Consider the following 6,000-nt stretch of genomic DNA (forward strand, 5'->3'; position numbering starts at 1 on the left):
TTGTTCCAGCACTATTTGTTGAAAAACTATTCTTTTTTTCCATTGAATTGCCTTTGCTTCTTCGTCAGAGGTCACTTGACTCTGTTTAAGTGGGTCTGTCTCTGGGCTCTCTATACGTTCCATTGATCTGCTTGTCTGTTATTTTACCAACACCACACTGTCTCGACTCCTGTAGCCTTATACTGAGTCTTGAGGTTGGGCCTTGTCAGCATTTTGATTTTGTTCTCCTCCTTCAGTATTGTGTTGGCCGTTCTAGGTCTTTTGCCTCTCCATATAAACTTGAGAGTCAGTTTATCGATACCCACAGAATAACTTGCTGGGATTTTGATTGAGATCATGTAGAATCTATAGACTAAATTGGGAAGAATTGACATTGTTGAGCACCTTTTGATATATTTATTTGCCATTTGCAAGTTCTTTTTTGGGGGGAAGTGTTCCAATCTCTTGACCATTTTTCTTTTTCTTATTGGTTTATATAAGTTCTTTATATTTTCTGGAAAAAAGTTCTCTGTCTTTATGTGTATTACAAATTCTCATTCTGTAGCTTGCCTTTTCAGTCTATTAATGATGTGTTTGGGTGAATAGGAGTTCTTAATCTTAATTTTATTCAATTTATCAACTTTTCTTCATGATTATATATTCCATGACCTGTTGAAGACCTCAAGATTATGAATAAATTCTCCTATGTTATCTTCCAAGCAGAGGTCTGCAGTCTTTTTCTGAAGAAAGTCAGATAGTAAATATTTTAGGCTTTGTGGGTCATATGGTCTCTGTCACAACTACTCAACTGTGCCGTTGTAGTGTGAAAGCAGCCATAGCAATATGTAAACAAACGGGTGTGTCTGTGTTCCAATAAAACTTAATTTACAAAAGTGGACGGGGGCCAGATTTGTCCCACAGGCCATAGTTTGCTGAACCCTGTCCTAGAATAGCACTGTCCAATGTAACTTTCTGTGATGATGGCAATGCTCTGTCTGTGCACTGTCCACGACAGGAGCCACAAGCCATATGTGGCTACTGTGCGCTTAAAATGTGGCCAGTGAAACTGAGAAACTGAATTTTTAATTTTACTTAATTTTAATGAATTTAAACTTAAATAGCCATGTGTGACCAGTGGCCACTGTACAGGATGGTGCAGTTCTAGAGGTTTAATGTTTTGTCTTTTCTTTAGATCCACAATCCACTTAGAATTGATTCTAGTTTATAATGGGAAGTAGAGGATAGGTGGCTATCCAATTTGCACAAAAACAATTTGTTTAAAACACTGTCTTTCCCCCACAGCTCAGCAGTGCCACCTTTGTCATACATCAGACATCTTTATATGTGTGAGCTGGTTTGGGGGACTCTCTTATGTCTCGTTGTGTACATTTATCTGTCCTTGCATCAATATCATAGTGTCTTTAACACTGAAACTCAATAATGAATAAGACTGGGTGTCTGGTAGATTTAACACTCTTCTTTTCTTCTTCAAGATCATCTTAGTTGTTTCTTAATCCTTTGCATTTCCATGTAAAACTCTTGTGATTTTTGAAGCATCTGTTGCGTCTGTAATGATGATCTCTTTCATCTGCCCCAAATCGACTATTTATACCTTCCCTTTTTTTCTTAATTATTCCCTGTAGGAGTTTTTTCAAAGAATCACCTTCGGCTTTGTTAATTTTCTGTGTTGCGCATTGTTTCTATTTCATTAAGTACTACTCTTATTTTTATTATTCTTTTCCTCCTATTTTATTCACATTTAATTTTTTACTACTTATATGTTGAAGTGTAATACAATATACATACAGAAAATGCACAAATCATAATGTACAGTTAATGCATTTTCATGAAATGAACACACCTATTTAAGAAACAGAATATAACAGCACCTGAGGAGCTCTCCATTGTCCTCTCTAGTCACCAGCCCTCCTCTCGTCCTGAAGATAACCACTATCCTGGCTTCTAACGCCATAGATTAGATTTCACCTGTTCTTGAAATTTACATAAATGTAGTCATATAATGTGTAGTCGTTTGTGTCTTGCCTCTTTCCCTGAACATTATGTTCATGAGATTCATCCATTTTGTTGCACATTGCAAATGTTTGCATATTTTAATTGTGCATAGCATTTCTTTGTATAAATATATTGCAGTGTGTTTATCTCTTCTGTTGTTGATGGACATTTGAGTTGATTCAAGCTTGGAGGTATTATGAATAATTTTGAATAATAAAGATGTCAAAATCACAATCAAAATATTAGCAAAACTAATACAGTGATAGTATTAAGAATAAGGAAGAATACAACACAACCAAGTCAAGTACAATGAAAGTTGTATTTCATGCTTTTTGGGTGCACAAATGTACTCACTACTTTTGGGTTCACATCTAGGAGTAAAATTGCTGGGTCCTAGGGTACCTGTATGTTCACATCTAGTAGATACTGCCAAATGGTTTTCCACAGTGGCTGTGAGAACATTTTTCTGCTGGCAGAATGTGAGAGTTTGAGCTCCTCTATGCCCTTGCTAAGGCTTGGTATTGTCAGTCCTTTTAATTTTAGCCATTCTGGTGGGAGAATAGCAGTAACTCCTTATAGTTTTAATTTGCTTTTTCTTAAGACTAATGAGGTCAAGCATCTTTTCAAATGTTTGTTGGCCATCCGTATATCTTCTTTTGTGAAGTTCAAGTCTTTTGCCCATTGGATTGTCTGTCTTTCTTTTTATGACTTGTATAGGTTCTTAAATACTTTGGCTAAAATTCCTCTGATCTTTTTTTCTTTTGAGGAAGATTGGCCCTGAGCTAACATCTGTGCCAATCTTCCTCTATTTTTTTCTGTCTCCCCAAAGCCCCCCAGTACATAGTTGTATGTGCTAGGTGTAGATTCTTCTAGTTCTATTTGGGAGGCCTCCTCAGCATGGCTTGATGAGCAGTGCTAGGTCTGCACCCAGGATCCGAACCAGAGAAACCCTGGGCCGCTGAAGTGGAGCATGTGAACCCAAGCACTCGGCGACAGGGCTGGCCCCCGAAAAATCCTCTGATTTTTATGTGTGTTGCAAATATCTTCTACTCTTGTGTTTTTACTCCGTTTTTTATGTGTTTTGAACAAAAGTTCTTAATCTTAATGTAGTTCACTTTATTGATCTTTTCCTTCGTTGCTGATGCTTTTGGTGTCCTATTTAATCAATCTTTACCTACGTCAAGGTCAAGAATCTATTATCCTGTGTTATCTTCTAGAAGGCTTTCTGCTTTATTTTCCCACTTAGAGCTATGATACACCTAATGTTGATTTAGCACGGGCTTTTCAGCCTCAGCATTATGGACGTTTTAGACCAGATGATTCTTTGTGGTGGGGGCTGTCCTGCACTGTTGCATATCTAGCAGCATCTCTGGCCTCTGTTCCCCAGATGCCAGTAGCACAGCCCGTGTCTAGTCATGACAACCAAAAATATCTCCAGAATTGCCAAATGCTCCCTGCGGGACAAAGTTACCCTCAGTTGAGAACCACAGATTTAACATATGGCGAAGTAGGGGTTTTATTTGTGTTATTTATAAGTTTTAAGTTATAATAAATTTCATATAATAATAAAACATTTATGTTTTATTTATTTTCTCATCTGTGTTCAATTGATTTTATTTCTTCATCTATAATCTTTATATGTTTTATTTATTTTTCTTTCTTTGTTGTACTGTCTTGAACCTCTAGTACAGTGTTGAATAGAAATAGTGGCAGTGGGGGGAAACTTTCAGTATTTCACTGTAAGTATCATTTTTTACAGTGGGTTTGCTGAGAATATCTATTATCTGATTCAGAAAGTTCCCTTACATTCTTAATTTATTAGGAGTTTTGAAAAATCATTAGTGGTTCTTGACGTTTTCATTAAATGCTTTTTTTGGTATCTGTGTAGGTGAGATAAATTCTCCTTAATTATGTTAACGTTGTAATAATGATTCTATTACATTGATTGATTTCCCAGTGTTGAACCAGCTTTGCATTTTAAGAATAAGCCCAATACATAGGCTGTGGATTGTGTTCTCCTCTCCTCCAGGAGCTTTACCTGTGTTTTGGAAGGCCTTGAGGGGCATTAGCCATTCAGGACGAACCTCAGCCGTTTCCGGCAGAGACAGTTCAGAGGTGAAGGGTAATGCCTTGCAGGGCTGTTCTTCCTCACTCCGAGGGGCTGCCGTTCATGCTTCCGCGACCACGTGGCCGGGAGAGTTCCCAGGGCTCCTCCTCCATGGTGGGCCTGACCTTTCATTTTGGTCCACCCACCTCAGAAAGGTGTCGGGAGCACTATTTAGACTCTCAGGAGGGGTCAGAGGTGGGTGAAATGGGTGAAGGGGGCCAAAAGGTACAAAATTCCAGTTATAAGATAAATAAGTCCTGGGTGTGTAATGGACAGCATGGTGACTACAGTTAATAACACCGTATTGAATATTTGAAAGTTGCTAAGAGAGTAGTTCTTGAAAGTTCTCATCACAAGAAAAAAATTTTTCTAACTATATGTGACAATGGATTTTAACTAGAAAATACAAAGGAGGATTTTCCCCAGTGCTCTAGGGATCACGCATGAAAGAATGCACCCCATTACCTAGTAAATAAAGTCTAAGTTTCTAATCCAAAAAGAAGACAGACTCTCAGCCCTCTCTTCCAGAAACAAAATGTTACCCTGGGGACAAGTAACCCCAAAAGCTCAGCTCTCTGCCTTCGGTCCTTCCAAATTACGGCCTGGTCATTCTTCCCTGCCTTATTAGTCCTCTGAGGGCTTCAGTTTCTTTATAAAAATAATAATTATTATTATTATTGTTATCATCCTTATTTTGTTCAGTTTTTGCACCTGTTCTCAGTGGGAGAGTTGGTCTGAATTACTAGATCAGAATTACTAATCAGTCATTACTAGAAGTTTACATGTTCTTACTTAGAGAAATAAATATTGAGTATACAAAGCTAAAACACACATGTACATTAAAATAAAACACCCAGGGATTACCACCTCGGTTAAGAAAGAAAACATTATCAGCATCTTAGAAACTCCGTACGCCCACCCCGTCAGTCTTCTCTCTCTGCTGTAACTCACTCCTCCTCGGTCCTTGATTTTTGTGTTACTTTCCTTGTTTTTCTTCACAGTGTTAGCACCTGTGTACGAATTCCCAATTATAATGCTTAGACTTGCCTGTTTTTGAGCTTTATATAAATAGAATCTTATGAAATGTATTCTTTGGTGTCTCACTTCTTTTGATCAAGGTTATATTTTTGAAATTTACACGAGATGACAATTTTCTCAGCTCCCTATTTTTCCATTGCTATACGGTATATTTTTCATTCAACCATAGATGGGCATTTGCATCGTTTCTGATTTGGGCCGATTGTAAACAACAGTGTATGAACATTCTTCTACACACTTCTTGTTGCACAGGTAGGGATATAGAATATACATATCCTCAACCTTGCTTGATAATGCAAACCCTTCCAAAAGAGTTGTACGATGCACAATCCCGCAGCGGTGTGTAGGTCCCCTTCGCTCCATAACCTTGCCAACACTTGGTATTGATTGACTTTTTACACTTTTGCCAATGTGGTGAGCACAAAACAATATCTTACATCGTCTATTTCTCTGATGACTCTTGAAGTTGCACATTTTTTCATATGGGACCATAAGCATTTACTTTTCTCTAAGATATCTGTTCTTGTATCTTGCTCATTTGTTTTTTGTTTGGGCTGTTTGTTTTTTTCTTATCGATTCCCAGGAGTCTTTCCATATTCTAGATCAGGGCTGCCCAATAGAACTTTATATGATGAGAAATGCTCTATATCTGCACTGTCCAGTGTGGTAACTACTAGCCACGTGTGACTATTGAGCACTTGAAATGCGACCAGTGCAACAGTGGAAGTAAATTTTTCTTATTTAATTTGAATTTGAATAGCCACATTTTTCATGGCCCCCATATTGAACAGCACAGTTCTAGATAACAATTTTTTGGCTTTATGTTTTACAAATCCCCTTTTCAAGTCTGTGGGTTATCTTTT

Source organism: Equus quagga, chromosome 1, assembly GCF_021613505.1.
Source record: "Equus quagga isolate Etosha38 chromosome 1, UCLA_HA_Equagga_1.0, whole genome shotgun sequence".
NCBI classification, from domain to species: Eukaryota; Metazoa; Chordata; class Mammalia; order Perissodactyla; family Equidae; genus Equus; species Equus quagga.